Consider the following 6,000-nt stretch of genomic DNA (forward strand, 5'->3'; position numbering starts at 1 on the left):
CCCAAGAGCTGTTCATCATTTAAAAAATGTTCATGGCAATGGTAGTCAGGAAATTTGAGACACAAACCTATTAATCTATTTCTGTAGCTCTCATATTGACAGGAATCCACATATAAAAGCAACCATCTAATTTTATATCTCTCAGTGTGGAAGTTCCAATCACATAATGAAATATGTATTATCTTAAATAAATTATTTTCCTTTAAAATCTTCCTTATGTTACAGACAGGACATAAGAAGGACATTTCCAAATGACTATTTTATAGCATCTGTGTCTCACATTTCAGGATATTTCATAGGACATGACCAAACATTTTATATAAAAGAAGGCATCGTGTGCAATAGAGCATTGATGTCCTTGTTTAGATTAATAGGTAAGAAAAAGGCATAGAGAGTAGGACAGTTTCATTGATTCATTTTTTGCTTCAGTATATTATGTGAGCATCTACTATGTGTTGGCTCACTCTGCTGTGCACTAGTCATAGAAGAGTGGGTAAGAATTGTAAAGCCCCTGCTGTTATAGACTTCAAGTTGTACTACTTCGAAATAAGACAAAATAGAATCACATGCCCTTTCAATGCCACATAGGAACATTGTTTAACAAACTCAACCAAGGATTATTTTTAGGGGATTATACCTTTGTTTTATTTGGTATTTACTATTAGTCAGGGCTCAAACTTTGTGAAAGTACATGCCAACTTAAGGGTTTTTTTCCTATAAAATTGCAAATAATTTCTGTACAGAAGGTAGCTTACATTTTATTACTCTTGGGACACTAAAAGTTTTGTCTTTAACTTATCTCAGTGTGGCTTTCCTCAAATACTATTGCAACCAGCCTTCCTGACCTAGTAACTCTCATAAATGGGTTAAGTACCTTTTAAAATATGTTTACATTCTATATTGACATAAAAGCCATATTTTTAAACTTTTGAAAACTTTATTTTTTACACATTTTAATAAGATTTATGTAGTAAAGGAATGGGGTTGGGGTAAATACTAGAGAGCCTTAAAAGTAAGATGAGTTTAGATTTTTTTGAGATAGAATATTGAGGCCAATTATAAAACTCTCTCTCTTTTTTTACTTATTTTAGAGAGAGAGTGGGTAAGGAGAGAGAGAGAGAGAGAGAATCCCAAGCAGGCTCTGTGCTGAGCATGGAGCCTGATATGGGGTTTGACCTCCTGACCCTGAGATCATAACTTGAGCTGAAATCAAGAGTTGGAGGCTCAACCAAGTGAGCCATCTAGATTCCTCTGCAATTACAAATTGCTTAAGTACGTTATTTAGTTGACAAGAATGGTATTAAAACAAGTCACAAAATCTGAGAAAGATATTTTTCTGTTGTTTAATTTAAGTCAGTGGTTATTTAATTTTCATTAGAGAATCTTCTTGTGCTATTAAACATAGGATATCAATTCAGCACTTCTGCTGATACTTACCATTTTCCTTGTTGATCTTGGAAACCAATATCCCATCATTTCCTCAGTTTAAAAAAAAAAAACAACTAAATTCTTGAAAGAAAACATTACTTTATTTAATGATAAAACATTTTTATGAAAATAGGAGAAATATTTGAGAATAAGAACAGAACAGAAACTTTATTCTTAGGAGAGTAGCAAAAGAGAAAGCCATGAGTTGCTTTAGGGAATCTGTTATTCTGTGGTGGTCTAGGATGCCTGGTTGGGATGGCTGGCCCATGGGACTTGGGCAGATGCATAGATTCATTTTAGACACTCTAGAATAAGGATGACATTCTCAAAGAGCAACAGCTTAAAGAGAGAGGTTAAATTAGAAAGTATTTCTATCAGTAAGTCCAACAGAAAGTAAATTTGCTTTGCCTCAGACTAGAATTTCTGAAGTAGACATTGTGGTCATGTAGATATTTGGGTCTAGATTAAGACTGTTTGCATGGTCCACAAAATTGCGGGCTGGAAGTTTTAATTTAAAGCAAATCTGGGTTGGTAATGCCTAAAAGCGTCTAATAAAAACAAATGTAACTCTTTTCTGAAGAAGTCCTTCATGAATTTCCAGGGACAGATTTTCAATAAACAGAGCTCATAGTTACAAAACCCAAAATATAAAAGGAAACATCATAGTATGTGAGAACTGGCAGAAGAAAAAAATAGCAGAATCAGATCTCCAAAACCTTGATGTTGAGACATTGGAATATAGAATACATCACTTTCCTATAGAATAGAATATAAAATGAACATAAAATATATTAAGAATATAACATGAAAATATGTGTAATAAAATAAAATGTAGACTCAAATTAAGAAGGTAAAGTTTATAAAAAACGATCAGGGGTGTTTCAGACAAAACAAAGCAAAGGGAAACTCTAGGAAAATTAAAATTAAAAAAAAACTAAAATTGGTTTAACAAGAGATTAAAAAATTTAGATTATTAGAATATACATTTAAAGAATTATTTACATATCATAAGGGAAAAAAAGTCAGAAAAATATTTATTATTAGGGTAGAGAACGTCAAAGTAAGTTTAATAGGAGTTACATTTAATTGAAGATTATATATAGAATGCAGAAGGACCTAATCAGAAATGATAAGAATTTTCCAGAAAGTCCGAATCTTTTTTTTTTTTTTAAAGATTTTATTTATTTATTTGACAGAGAGAGATCACAAGTAGGCAGAGAGGCAGGCAGAGGGAGAGAGAGGAGGAAGCAGGCTCCCTGCTGAGCAGAGAGCCCGATGCAGGACTCGATCCCAGGACCCTGAGATCATGACCTGAGCTGAAGGCAGCGGCTTAACCCACTGAGCCACCCAGGCGCCCGAAAGTCCAAATCTTAAACAAGTATTTTCAAATAGTCAGAGTTAGGTCTTTTCAACATATGGTATTTGGAAAACTGGACAGCTACATGCTAAAAGAATGAAACTGGAGTATTATACTATACACAGAAATCATCTCAGAATGGATGAAAGACCTGAATATAAGACCTAAACCCATAAAAATCCTAGAAGAGAGCACAGGCAGTAATTTCTCTGATCTCAGCCACAGCACCATTTTTCTAGATATGAAAAAAATAAACTATTGGGACTACATCAAAATAAAAAGCTTTCTGCACAGCAAACAATCAACAAAATGAAAAAACAACGAAGCCGACTTAAGAAGCATATTTAATTCTCAGCAGATAAATTAAAAGATACCCTTCCTACATGTATTAAAATAAATTACAGAATACCAATGACAAAAGATCTTTATTACAAAGAAACAACAATTAGAAGTTGTTTTAATTTTCTTTTTTTAATTTTTGCAACTGTATTGAAGTATGACTGGCAAATTCAAATATTTAAGGTGTACAATGTGATGCTTCCAAATGTATATATATTATGAAATGATTGCCACAATCATGTTACTTAACATATCTATTAACTCACTTAATTATCTTTGTGTATGCATGTGTGTGAATGTGTGTGTTTAATGAGATCACAAAAGATCTACTCTTAGAGCAAATTTCATTATTCTTTTTTTTTTTAAGATTTTATTTATTTATTTGACAGAGAGAGATTACAAGTAGACAGAGAGGCAGGCAGAGAGAGAGAGAGAGAGAGAGGGAAGCAGGCTCCCCGCCAAGCAGAGAGCCCCATGCGGGACTCGATCCCAGGACCCTGAGATCATGACCTGAGCCGAAGGCAGTGGCTTAACCCACTGAGCCACCCAGGTGCCCCCATTATTCTTTATTGTAGTCACCATGCTGTACATTAGATCTCTACAACTTATTCACCTTCTGACTGAAATCTATACACTTTGACAAATCTCTTCCCATTTCCCCAACTCCCAGTCCTTGGTAATCACCATTTTACTCTCTTACTATGAGTTCATTTTTCAGATTCCAAATATAATTGAGATTTTTCAATATTTATCTTTCTGTGTTTAACTTATTGCACTTGGCATTATGTCTTCCAAGTTAATCCATGTTGTTACAAATGGCAGGATTTCTTCCCTTTTTAGACAGTAATATTTAATTTGTATGTGGTTATCACGTTTTCTTTATCTATTCATCAGTCAATGGACACTTGGGTAGTTTCCACATGTTGGAATAATTATTATCAGTTATTATGAATAATGCTGTAATGAATATGAAGTGTAGTTCTCTCTTTGAGATAATGATTTTATTTTCTTTGAATATATACCCAGAACTTGAATTACTGGATAAAATGGTGGTTTTATTTTCAATTTTTGGGGGAACTTCCATAATGGTTGTGCTGATGGGTGTTACCACCAATGGTGTACAAAGGTGTATCCTTTCCCACCTCCTTAGGATACTTGCTATCTTTTGACCTTTTGATAATAGTCATCCCATCAAGTGTGAAGTAAAATCTCATTGTGGTTTTCATTTGCATTTCTCTACTCTGATGTTTGTTATTCTCTTTCTCCTGATAACTTTTGGCTTGGTTTGTTCCTCCTTTTTAAAAATTTCTTGAGTTGTACAGTTAAGTCAGTTTGATGTCTTTCTTTTTTTCTTAATGTAGGTGTTTATCAATATAAACTTTCCTCTTAGAACTATTTTTGCTGCATCCCATAAGTTTTGATATGTTGTGCCTCCATTATCATTTTCTAAGATTCTTTGTTTCTATTTCCCTTTTGATTTCTTCTTTGACCTACAGGTTGTTCATGTATTGTTCAACTTCCACATATTTATGAATTTTCCAGTTTTCTCCTGTTAATTGATTTCTAGTTTTATACCCTTGTTGTCAGAAAAGATATTTGATGTGCTTTCAATCTTCCTAAATTTGTTAAGACTCGTTTTGTGACTTAACATGAGATCTATCCTGGAGAATATGCCATGTGTACTATAGAAAAATGTATATTCTGCTGGTAGAGTGCTCTATTTACTCCTGGGAGGCCCATTTGATCTGAAGTGTAATTCCAATCCACTGTTTCTTTACTGATTTTCCATCTGAATGATCTATCCTTTGTTTTAAGTGGGGCATTGAAGTCTTGTACTATTTTTGTATTGCTGTCTATTTCTTCCTTTGGATCTGTTAATATGTGCTTTATAAACTCAGGTGCTCCAAATTTGGTTGCATATATATTTACAATAGTTATATTCTCTTGATGATTTGTTCCCTTTATTATATAATGAGCTTCTTTGTCTCTCGTTATAGTTCTTTATTTAAAGTTTATTTTGTCCACTATAAGTATGGCTTCCTCTGCTCTCTTCTGGTTTCCATTGGCATGGAATATCTATTTTCAACCTTCACTTTAAGCCTATTTGTGTACCTTCTTCCAGTCCTAGAGCTGGGTCAGATTTCTGCATGTTCTCACAAGTCTTTTGCAAAGTCTCCCACTCACTGTCTATGGAGGCATGTGCAGGGTACCAGCCACTAGGGGTGGATGAGGCAAGTGGAGCATTGGGGCGAGCATTAGTCAACTGGCGGGTCTTCTAGAGAAGCATCCCAAGTGGCACATGGGTGGGCTTCCTAATGAATTATGTTAAGTAGTAGGATCCATGGCCCTTTAATGAGTTCCGAACCTTGGTTGTCATGCTACCAGCCTCTCCCAACCCTTCAGCCACATAAGTCACCTCTTCCGAATAGGGCAAGACAGAAGTGCCTTCCAAACAGGATTCCACTTAGCTGGTCTGGGAAAGCTGGGCGCTTACTCTTTATGCTATCACTTTCCCCATAAGAGAAATCAAAAGGTCCAGGTGTGCTTTCCTGGCACCGAGCTGTACTGCTTTGGGAAAGGAGTGATGTGGGTAAAGTGAAACTGTTCTTCTCACCCTCTTCAATGACTTATTCTCAGATTTTTTTGTACAGTTATGTTTTGAAACTTATCCACTGAACTCCTGGATTCTCAGAAAGCTACTCCTATCCATCAGTGACTGTCAAAATCAATGTTTTGTGGTAGGGATATTGATAGAAAATACCTATTTTGCTGTATTGCTGACCTAATAGCTATGTTTTCAACAGCAACAATGAAGCAGGAAAACTGTGCAATAATATCTTTAGAAATTAGGATAGGTTTAGCCTCTAAGAGAGATC

The sequence above is a fragment of the Mustela erminea genome, chromosome 1 (genome assembly GCF_009829155.1).
Source record: "Mustela erminea isolate mMusErm1 chromosome 1, mMusErm1.Pri, whole genome shotgun sequence".
Classification (NCBI taxonomy): domain Eukaryota; kingdom Metazoa; phylum Chordata; class Mammalia; order Carnivora; family Mustelidae; genus Mustela; species Mustela erminea.